This window comes from Ctenocephalides felis, unplaced genomic scaffold (assembly GCF_003426905.1).
Source record: "Ctenocephalides felis isolate EL2017-DRISC unplaced genomic scaffold, ASM342690v1 CF-g0.4_SCAFFOLD_01886, whole genome shotgun sequence".
NCBI classification, from domain to species: Eukaryota; Metazoa; Arthropoda; class Insecta; order Siphonaptera; family Pulicidae; genus Ctenocephalides; species Ctenocephalides felis.
In genome coordinates this window covers 5,833,665-5,839,887 of record NW_020538040.1, presented here as the reverse complement: position 1 = coordinate 5,839,887, position 6,223 = coordinate 5,833,665, and positions in this window count along the sequence as shown.

The following is a 6,223-nucleotide window of genomic DNA, read 5'->3' as shown; positions in this document are numbered from 1 at the left end:
ATTTTATTTATAACAGTAATATGAGCATAACTACTAGGAGTAAGTAAGGTTAATAATTACTAGGTGTAAGTGGTGTTTAGTAAGAATTGTGATAAGGACATGCACAATGAAAGTCCTAAGGGCTATTTTAAAATTGGAAGTCATTTTTGTAAACTAAGGATGTCGGTTAAATTTTTTCACATTTTGTTAATAATTTGTTTAGAGATGTATACATTAATATATATCATTAAAAAGTTAATAAAATTATCTATAAGTCTGTACTTAACGATTCAAAATCCTTCGATTAAAATTGTTTAGAAAAATATAGTTAACTTTATTAATTATTAACTAAATTATGAAAGATTTTTGGTAACATTTTTTAACTTCCCGTAGGGTAAGTTATTGTAATGGGCCGAAAATCGGAATTGAAAATTTTTACATTTCTCGACGTTTTGAAGGTTTCTGAACATTTTGGCATACTTCAGAAAAAATGGATGTGTGTGTGTGTGTATGTATGTATGGATACAAATTTCCAGTCACGTTTTCGGGCGTACGGATTAACCGATTTGAATGGTTTAAAAAACATTCGATTCCTATTGATAAGGAGATGTGCTGATTAGTTTTTGGAAGAGGCAGGTCCAGCAGGTACGGAGATAATGAGCAAAGAGTGCAGAAAATAGAAATCGAGTTTTTGAGAGAACGGAGCATCCGATTTGAATAATCTAAAAAACATTTATTAGTAATGATTGGGAGAAGGGGTTATTAGTTTTTCGCAAAGGTAGGCGCAGCCATTTCGGAGATACATAGCCAAATGTACAAAAAATGGCAGTTTTTGAGAGAACTAAGCGTCAGATTCAATTGATTCAAAGAACTTTCTGCTTGTCTTAACAAAATAATTAATTTTGGAAAAACAAAATTTGTTTCATTTTTTTTTTTTTTTTTTTAATTTTTGTATATCGAAAATAATTCTGATTTCATTTTTAATTCTGACTATTGTTCTAATATACTTTAAACAAATAATTTCAACTCTGCAATTCAGTTTATCCAATTCTTATAAATATTAGACAATATTACAATATTTATAATAATCTATTTGAAAACATTCAATATTCCTCGAACATTTCGTTGCGGTACGGGAAGTTCCAGCAATTTGCCTTAAGGCACTATGCCACCCACCCCACTAGTTTATATTTTGGTTATTTTCTTGAATAATTTGTCTAAAGATGTATATATTATTATATATCATTAAAAAGTTAATAAAATTATTTATAAATTTGTACCAAACAATTTAAAACTCTTAGAACAAAATTGTCTAGGTAAACACAGTTTACTTTTGAATTAATAATTAAATTATGAAAGTTTTCTAATAATTTTTTTTATATTTTGATCAATTTTGTTAATAATTTGTTTAGAGATGTATACATTATTATATATCGTTGAGAAGCTAATAACATTATCAATAAATCTGTATATAACAATTTTTGAGATGTAGAACAAAATTATATTTAAAAAAATGTTTGAATTTTATTATTTTTTGGGAACTAACATCTCGAATTTTCTGGGTACATTTTTTAGATTTTGTCATTTTTGAAAATAATTTGTTCAAAAGTGTATATATTATTATATATCATTAATAAGCTAATAAAATTATCAATAAGTATGTATATAAAAATTTTTAATGTTTAGAACAAAATTATGCTGAAAAAAATGTTTAAATTTTATTATTTAATACTGTCATTTTTTAACTAATATATCGAGTTTTCTAAGTACATTTTTTATATTTTGGCCGCCTTTTTTGAATAATTTGTTCATTTGTATATATATTATTATATATCATTAAAAAGCTAATAAAATTATCTATAAGTCCGCATATAACAATTTTTAATGTTTAGAACAAAATTATATTTAAAAATATGTTTAATTTTGTTTATTTAATACTGCCGTTTTTGAGAACGAATATACCCAGTTTTGTAGGTGATTTTTTTATATTTTGGTCAGTTTTTGAAATAATTTATTCAAACGTGTACAGAATATTGTATATCATTGAAAAGCTAATAAGAATGTCTATAAATCTGTATATAACAATTTATAACTCTCAGAACAAAATTATCTACGAAAAAATGGCTAAACTTCCAATTCTCAAGAAATTTCCATACATCAGTTTATGCAAATGAAATGTCTAAGGTTACAACAATGTCTTATTGATGTAATTAAATACTATGTATTTCATTACTGTAATATTTATAAACTGAACTAATTCTAAATTATCATTTTTCAACAGAAATAGTTTGTAACAGAAACGTTTTCATTAAAAAATCCGATTTGCTTATTTTATGATTTCTCTTGGATGTTTCAAGTCATTCTGAATCGTTTGACATGGAATCTAAGAAATATTTGTGTGTTAACCAAAATATCTACTTAGTATATAATAATAAAATACTATAATTAAATTTAAAAATGTTGACAAGAAAAACTCGATGTCTCAATTTATAAAATTTAAGTTTTTCAAAGTTTAAACAATTTTTCCTAGACAATTTTATTCTAAGAGTTTTCAATTTATATATACAGATTTATAGATAATTTTATTAGCTTTTTAGTAGTATATAATGATGTATACATATCTAAAAAAATATTTTTAAAATTGGTCAAAATGTGAATGAATCCGACATCTTAGTATATAAAAATGACATTCAATTCTAAGATTTAAATTTTTTTTTAATTATATTTTGTTCTAAACAATTTAAATCATCATATACTGATTTATAGATAATTTTATTAGCTTTGTAATGGTGTAGAATAGTATATACAGGTTTGAACAAATTAATGAAAAAAACTACCAAAAAACTAAAATAATGCAACCAGAAAACTTGTCATATTAATTTTCAAAAATTACGGTATTAAATATCAAAATTTAGTCAATTTTTTAAATAATATTTTGTTTTAAAAGTTTTAAATTTTAATATGCAGATTCATAGATAATTTTATAAGTTTTCTAATGATATAATAATAATAATAATAATAATAATAATATTAATATGTTGGAACAAATTATTTAAAAAAACTATCAAATACTAAAATAACGTAACCAAAAAATAACGTTTCAACTTTTTTTCAATTATTTTGTTCCCAAGGTTTTAAATTGTTATATACAGATTAATAGACAATTTTATTAGCTTTTTAACGATATATATTAATATAGACATGTTTAAACAATTTATTAAAAAAAACTACCAAAAACTAAAATAATATAACCAGAAAACTTGTCAAATTAATTTTCAAAAACTACAGTATTAAATATCAAAATTTAGTCAATTTTTTAAATAATATTTTGTTTTAAAGATTTTGAATTTTAATATGTAGATTTATAGATAATTTCATAAGTCTTTCTAATGATATATAATAATATTAATATGTTGGAACAAATTATTTAGAAAAACTATCAACATATAAAAAATGTTAAAAAATAACGTTTTAATTCGGTATTTTATTCAATTTTTTTAATAATATTTTGTTACAAAGATTATAAATTGTTATATACAGATATATAGACAATTTTATTGGCTTTTTCTAACGATATGTAATAATATATACACGTTTGAACAAATTATTTAAAAAATTGATCAAAAAGTAAAAAAGTGTAACCAAAATCAAAATATTGGTTTACGAAAATAAACTTCAATTTTAAAGATTTATCTCAATATAATTTTGTTTCAAATAATTTCAATTGTATTATACAGATTTACGGGTAATTTTATTAGCTTTTTAATGACATATAATAATATATACACTTTTAAATTAACCCAAATATAAAAAAAATGTGACTGAAGATACCCTACATCGTAAGATATATCGACCATTCAGAAAATTTAAACATTTTTTTAATAATATTTTGTACCAAACGTTTCAAATTGTAGTATACACATTTAAAGATAATTTTATCAGCTTTCTAATGATATATATATACACACATTTGAACAAATTATTTAAAAAAACGACCCAAATGTAAAAAAAATGTGACTGAATAAGAAACCCTACATCTTAAGATATCAAACATTCAGAAAATTTAAACATACTTTTTAAAAGATTTTGTTCTAAACATTTTAAATTGTTATATATGGATTTATAGACAATTTAATTAGCTTTTTGATGATATATAACAAAATATACATGTTTGAACAAATTATTTAAAAAAACGACCCAAATATAAAAAAAATGTGACTGAAGAAACCTTACATCTTGAGATATCGAATATTCAGAAAATTTAAATATTTTTTTAATAATATTTTGTACCAAACGTTTTAAATTGTAATATACAGATTTATAGACAATTTTATTAGCTTTTTAATGATATATAACAAAATATACTTGTTAAAACAAATTGTTCAAAAAACCAATGAAAAAATCACATGCTAATTTTTAAAAATGATATCTAACGACTCAGTATTCAATTTTAACATTTACATATATTTTCTACAATAATTTTGTTCCAAACGTTTTAAATTGTAATATACAGATTTATATATAATTTTATTAGCTTTATAACAATATATAATAATATACACACATTTGAACAAATTATTTAAAAAATCGACCCAAATATGAAAAAAAATGTGACTGAAGAAACCCTACATCGTAAGATATCGAACATTCAGAAAATTTAAACATTTTTTTAATAATATTTTGTACCAAACGTTTTAAATTGTAATATACAAATTTATAGATAATTATATTAACTTTTTAACGATATATAATAATATGTATACACTTGAACAATTTATTTAAAAGAACGACCCAAATATAAAAAAAACTATTTTAATATTTAGTTACTAAAATGTAACTAAAGAACCCGACATCTTAAGATATCAAACATTCAGAAAATTTAAACATACTTTTTAAAAGATTTTGTTCTAAACATTTTAAATTGTTATATATGAATTTGAAGATAATTTTATCAGATTTCTAATGATATATAACAAAATATACATGTTGAAACAAATTATTTGAAAAATTTATCAAAATTTTAAAAAATATACCTATCTACAATCGTCCTAATTTACAAAAATTATGTCTAACTAAATAATGTACTAAATACCTAAATATTATTGATACAATGTAAATACTCTATTTTTCTTATATATTATCTTTAGTTTATAATTTGTGCACTTTAAAATGAAATTAAATATAAAGATATTTTAATTATAATAGATATTATATTAATGAAATAGTCAAATGAAATGTATATATAAAATATGAAAACTGTTTTCATAATCTCTCACTCAAAAAATTATGTGTTTTGACAATAATAACTTTAACAATATACATTATTGCCCTGAGCGTTAAATAAATAAATAACTAGTGGGGTGGGTGGCATCGTGCCTTAAGGCAAATTGCTGGAACTTCCCGTACCGTAACGAAATGCTCGAGGAATACTGTATGTTTTCAAATAGTTTATTATGAATATTGTAACATTATCTAATATTTATAAGAATTATATAAACTGAATTGCAGAGTTGAAATTATTTGTAAAGTATATTAGAACTATAGTCAGAATTAAAAATAACATCTGAAATATTTTCGATATACAAAAAACTAAAAAAAAAAAAAAAAAAGTTGGAACAAATTTTTTTTCCAAAATCAATTATTTTGTTAAGACAAGCAGAAAGTTCTTTGAATCATTTAAATCGGACGCTTAGTTCTCTCAAAAACTGCCATTTTTTACATATTTAGCTCCGTATCTTCAAAATAGTTCGGCCTGCCTTTGCCAAAAACTAATAAACACTTCTCCCAATCATTACTAATTGAATGTTTTTTAGATGATTCAAATCGGATACTTCGTTCTCTCAAAAATTCGATTTCTATTTTCTGCACTCTTTGCTCCGTATCTCCGAAACGGCTGGACCTGCCTTTGCCAAAAACTAATCAGCTCTTTTCCCTATCAATAGGAATCGAATGTTTTTTGAACCATTCAAATCGGTTGATCCGTACGCCCTAAAACGTGACTGGAAATTTGTATCCATACATACACACACACACACACACACACACATCCATTTTTTCTGAGGTATGCCAAAACGTTCAGAAACCTTCAAAACGTCGAGAAATGTAAAAATTTTCAATTCCGATTTTCGGCCCATTACAATAACTTACCCTACGGGAAGTTAATAAATAAATATAATAAATTTCTTTGATTCAATATAATAAATTCCTTTAAATACTCTTTCAATACTTTTTATCCCATTACCAT